Source organism: Coturnix japonica, chromosome 2, assembly GCF_054131305.1.
Source record: "Coturnix japonica strain WE chromosome 2, WE-NBRP24, whole genome shotgun sequence".
Taxonomy (NCBI): Eukaryota; Metazoa; Chordata; class Aves; order Galliformes; family Phasianidae; genus Coturnix; species Coturnix japonica.
The window spans coordinates 130,253,073-130,259,104 of NC_140664.1; positions in this window are offsets into that span (position 1 = coordinate 130,253,073).

Genomic DNA, 6,032 nt, shown 5'->3' on the forward strand with positions numbered 1-6,032 from the left:
ATTGGAAGGCGACCAGTTTCCTATTACTTAACACATAAAGACGTGTGGGTGTTTGTCAGAAATGCTGGTGGCAGTGATGTGACCACCTGACCTCTGCTTCTGAAAGGAGCTGCAGAGCAGGGCCGGGCCCTGAGGTGACCTGGTTAAACAACTGAGCACCACAGAAACTTCAGGTAAGAACGTGCTCCTTTCTTACAGTTCAGTGATCGATGTACACTGATCATAGAGCAGTTCTGTAGACCTAATGAATGTGGGGTACTGCCAATGCACGGCAATGCTAAACGAACATAACCTGCTGCTGATGTGGAAGGGCGGCCTACCTGCCTGTGGTGGCCTTCCTTTGTCAGCTCCCTTCACTTTCCATCAGCTCACCTGAAAAACAACCAAGAAAAATCCACCTGGAATGTGCCCAGCTGTTGTCTCACAGCCATATGGTGCTTGGACTAAACTATTATGGTGGTTTTTTCAGCAATAATAGTTCTATACAGACTTGCCTGTGTTGTGTGTGCTGTTATCTCGCCTTAAGAGAACGTGGCTCTACTCTGAGGTTGTTTTTGAGCCTTGTTTTCACAGTGGGGAGAAGGAAGGAGGAGAAAAAGGTCGTGTGTTTGCTTTACTGGCTGTTCTTATAGATAAGCTGTAAATATGTCAAGTCCTGAATCTGATTTATTGTGGCAGTCTATTAAGAGTCCTGTGTGTAGTCACAGCAGCCTGGGGAGCAGTTCAGGTGTTCATAAAATGGAGCACGGTGTGTATGTTGGAGCAAAGCAGGGTGTGACAGCACTGCTCCCCAATCTCTTACATTCTCATGACTTTGAAGAGCAAATTGCTCCACATGCTTGTTACACACGTACAGAGCAGGAACCATTCTGTGCTTTGGTGGCTTTACATCCCACGAGCTGCAGGCACACAGTTGTTTGCAGAGCAGTAAATCTGACACGGTTAAGGGTGCTCTGAGGAAGGAGGGGATAAATGGCTGCATTTAATGTTGTAAAATGTGCTGAAGCTGGAAAGGCCTATGAAACTCACATACAGAAGTAGAGTCACCAGTTCTTTGTCTGTCTCCAGTGTCTTCCAAAGCAGGAGCTGTATGCACAGTGCCTGCAGTGAGGCATTCCCTGTTAGAAACAGAGCACATAAGGGTTTGTCATTATCCTTCTCATGGTATATTCTCTATCGATTCAGTTTTGTCGTTCTGGAGAGTCATATCACTTGTGGAAGGTGACAGCTGATCCCTGCCCATAAGAATTACACCTATTTTCAAAATGCCATAGGCTCTATGAAATATTTAAGTTTTGCTCCATTTCTTTGTTTTAATCTTTCAGCACTTATGCCTATTTCTACATTGGTGTTGTTTGTTCTGTTGGAATCTGTACTCCATCTTCTAAAGAGCATATTACTAAAAGTGTATATTTAAGGCATCTGAATTGAATGATCAGATCTGAAGAATCACTCACATTTCTACTGAAAATGATAATATTGTCCAATAATAACAATTCCCCTGGAGAGTGCTGGTTTTAGTTCATTAATTCTCACTACTCTAATCTAGTAATCGTAGGCAATAAAACTGCATTAATCGTACAATCATAAAGGTTGGAAGAGGCCACTGAGACCATTCAGTCCAATTGTTAGCCCATCACCACCTTGCCCACTCATCTCCCTGTGCTAAGTCTGTGTAGCCCATGGTGATAACATAGGAGCAATCTCCCTGTCCTTATCTCAACCCTTGAGCCCTTTTCTCCCTCTGCGCTTCTGAGGAGGGGGAGTGAGAGCAGCTGTGCTGAGCTGCTGGTGTGAAACCACCACAGCTCCACAACCACCTTCAGTTGCTTGGCAGGATTGCCTGGGATATCAAAATGTATTCTGACTTCATTCCACATCTGTATGAGCTTGGAGGTGAATTAGATTGATGGTATGAGAAAGGGTGAAAGACGGTTGTATGCAAAACAACAAAGCTTGTCAGTGGCCATTTGCACTGGAAGAAGGTGCAGATGTCCCTGCTTTGTGATGCTCCATTCTGCTGTTTGGCCATCAGCACTGCTGCTGGGGCTTCTGAGCTTATGCATCTCATAGAGAACAAGGCCTCAGCTCCTTGGCACCAAAGGGATCCTTCACTGCTGGGTAGAAATGGGAACCAGGCACTGAGGGCTGGATCTGAAGACGAGGAGGTCAGAAATGAACATGGCTGACAGCTGCAGATGTGTTATATGGAGTCGAGTCCAGCAGTGCCTGCTTGTAGCCAAAATGGTGATGCGAAGACAAATGTTTTGCTTAAAGAAACACAAAAGAATGCAAGGAAAGCTCCGTTTTGTGCCAGGAATGGGGGAACAGCTCAGAGAGGTGAATCTTTGCGGACACAAGCTCTGTGATTGTACCACTTCTCCATTAGATGTGCAAGGAATTGCTTTCTGTTACTGGTTATAATGTCCTTCCATCTCTCCCCCAAAGCTGCTGTGTCAGACTGAGCTCAGTATGTCCAAACCTTCTGAGCAAATGACACCAGATTTGCCTTGTAAGCAGTTAAATGGGAGATTATCAGGCTGTTCTCCGCTAATACAGCATCAAAGAGCAAGGAATGCAGATCTAATATGAAGAAATGAAGTTATAAGCTACTAGGCAATGATTGGGGCTTGCAGACGTACATAAATTTAATTGTCTACTTAGTCCACGGAGATGGGATCAATAGGCAGCGGGGGCTGGGAACTCGTTCCTCTGCATCTTGATCAGCTGAACATGGATCCCATGCCTTGATCTGCTTAAGGAGCTCTTCAGGCTCTGCTGAAACGTGAGGACGCTGATACAGTGCTGGTGCAGACAGCTCGGTCTGACTGTCAAGGAGCAGGAGATGTGGCACTGAGGGATGTGGTTACTGGGTGTGGCGGTGTTGGGTCTGCGGTTGGACTAGATGATCTCAGTGGTCTTTTTCAACCTTAATGACTATGATTGTAAGTGAGGCACTGTGACTGCTTGCAGCCATGATCATCTCTCGCAGAGCTGCTGAGGGTTTATTTTCTTGTGCCTGGAGGCTGCAATAGCAATACAGTAAACATTTGAAAGCACAGATTGCCATCTCAAGTGTCCAAAAAAAAACCCCAAGGAAACAAACAAACAAAAACCTGTAGGAAGGACGTCAGGAAATGGCTGCTTGACGACTTGTTCTTGCTCTCTCCAGGACAAACAGATCATATATGAAGATTGTTTCTCTGATAGAAACCACCTTCCCAAGCCATCTAGCAAAGGGCAGACAGGGAAAAGTTAAGAGAGTCTTGGAAAATGAGGCTTTTTTTTCACTGCTGGGAGGATTTCAAGGCAGCATTCACCCCTGTGTGGTGGAGGTGGTTGGGCTGGAAGCAAGAGGTGCCTTTGCTGATCATCTGTCTGTCCCAGGCAGAGCTGGCTCCAGTGGGATATTGCACTGATGCTGAGGTAGGAGGGCCACTCTCTGTTGGAGCTTTAAAATCCGGTTCATAAAAAATAACATGGAAGCAGTTGAAGCACAGGCTGTTGCTAAGTGCTTCAGCTGGTAAAAGAGGCAATGTGGTTTGTGATGTTCAGTGTTCTGACATTTATTTCAGGAGCGTGTATAGCAGAAACAAAAGTCCGTATCTCTTCAGCCTTATGTGAGACTTCTAGCCAAATAGGTATGATAGTAACCTAACATTTCTAATGCCTCCTGACTGCACCTGAGAATGCTTCGCTGGATGGAGAAGCTGCTTTCTCAAAGTGTTTATCAGGGAGCAGGAAATTAGCCCTGTCTTACAAATACACCTCTACTGCATTAAACCATTGACAAATGCAGTGTAGTCATTTCCAAACTGACTATGGGGAGTAAAAAGGAATTGCTATTCTAACACATTTTCCTGCTGCTTGGAGGCTACTGGTTCAGTATTAAATTATCAGTGTCAATTCTACGTGGCTGCGCAATCTGTTTTTTTCCTTAGCAAGAAATCTGTAGGAAAAGATTCACCAGATCTTTTTGTATCTTTCACAACATTTAAGAGATTTTCTGGTCACACAGATACTCTTGGGCACAAATTCAGTGGCATCCTGGCAGCCCAGCCATCCCCTCAGCTCTCAGTGCTGCTCCCTGCTCTGCTCTGCAGGAGGCCTGAAGTGAACCATCCACAAGATGTCAGCTTCCACTCAGGGAGATGCCGGCGCCATTTGTGGTTCACGATGCAAAAAGTCATTTAAAGGCACTTTGCAGAGAGCCCTGCAGTACGTTCACATGAACAGATATCTTAATGAACGCCGTGTACCATACCGCCTATTGCTGGAGAGACAAAGGCTGTGCTGTGAAAGCTTTAATCATATTAGAATCATGGCATCAGAGAATCATTTGAGTTGGAAGAGATCTTTAAAGGCCATCTGGTCCAATTCCCTGCAATGAACAGGAACACCTACGGCTCCATTAGGTGCTCGGAGCCCTAATCAGGCTGTAACCCAGGGTCAGGCTCTGGAGCAGAGGTCAGGCTGCTGCTGCTGGGCTTCACCTTGGCAGAACCCAGGAGGGAATTTCCAGGTGTCTCCAGGCTGATGTTACTTTTGGTGAGCTGAGCTATAATTAGGCTTTCAAGAAGACTTGCTAGGAAATGGGAGATGAGCTAGCGGGATCTCCTTAGGCTGTCACTGGGGTAAGGCTACTGGCTTATGGCTGTGTGGGGTAAGAGGACTTTCATCCTCTTGTGTAAGGATAGCATTACTGGAGGATAGGTTTTTCATGGGGACTTGTAGGATATCTGGTAGAGACAGGATTAGGCCAAATGTCTCTCTGTTGTAGTGTACCATGTGGCTGGGAGTAGAGTCCGGCAGGTTTCCATTGGAGGTTAGGGGGATCATCAGTTTCCTAAGGCAGAGAGGTGGGGATTGTGTTTCCAGGTTGGGTGAGGTGGAATGGCAGCTTTCTGGTAGCAGGGAGTACACCTGGGTCTGTGCTTGTGTGCATACAGCTGTCTGGGGCAAGCTTGAAATACTGGATCTATGTGTACATGTACCTCAGTAATTCATCCTGAGACTTCACAGCCCTTCCATATCTGGTCATTAAGATTTCCAAACCTCTCCCTGTAGAGCTGCATGTTTTCACAGCATGAAAATAGTTTAATAAATGCCACTGGAAGAAAAAAAAAGAAAAAGCTGGGCCTTCATTGGTGAGGGATAATGCAATGAGTGGGGAAGGACTCGCCGTGGGGGCTGCTGCCTGGGTGTCTGTGGCATTCATTATGCAGTTGATCCAGATCATGCTGGTTCCTTCTGGCCTTCGGTCTGCACATCGCTGCAGAAACACCCCCTGCGCCGCTCTCTCAAGCAGATGGCTGGGCAGATGAAGAGCAGAGATGTGCTACTTCAGCAAGTGCCTTGATGGTGCCAAAAATTTTAAACAGCGAGTTGGAGGAGGGAAAATGGGCAAGAAAAGTACAGCAGAACAGGCTGAGTCTTCCAAGTAAGGAGCTCCGTGCTGGAAGGATGCGCTGGATGGCAACTGGGGTGGGAGCGAGCTCTGCGGAGTGGTAGATCGACTCCAACTGGAAGAAGAGGAGGGAATGGAGAAGTGTGACCTGCTGTGTGAAGGCCTGGGCTGTGCTGCTGTGCTGGGAACAATGCTGATCTCTCACCAGCACGGGTGGTGGGGAATTGGCACTGTGGCCATATGTTACCTGTGCATAACACCACGGCTTGAGAGTCCCTTTAACAAAAGGATGTGTAAACATCCCAGACAAGTGTGAATTTTGTTCCATCAGGTGGGAAAATTGAAGTGACATGGAAGGGAGCTGAGAAGAGGCTGGTGGCTGGGATCACAGTGATTTTAGCTGTGTCTAGAAGAAAGAAAAGGATACTGACAGGTCAGAGGGGAAACAGGGACACAGAAAGGCTTTATATCAGCCGAGAGAGGAAAGCCCTGTGTAAGTGCTTTAACACTGGGTTTTGTCATGGAGGTGGGAGGATGGTGACTTATGGCCACTCCAGGGCTCGAAGCGGCAGGGCAGGTGATGTCTTGCATAAGGCACCATCAGCACTTTAAAGCGACATCCATT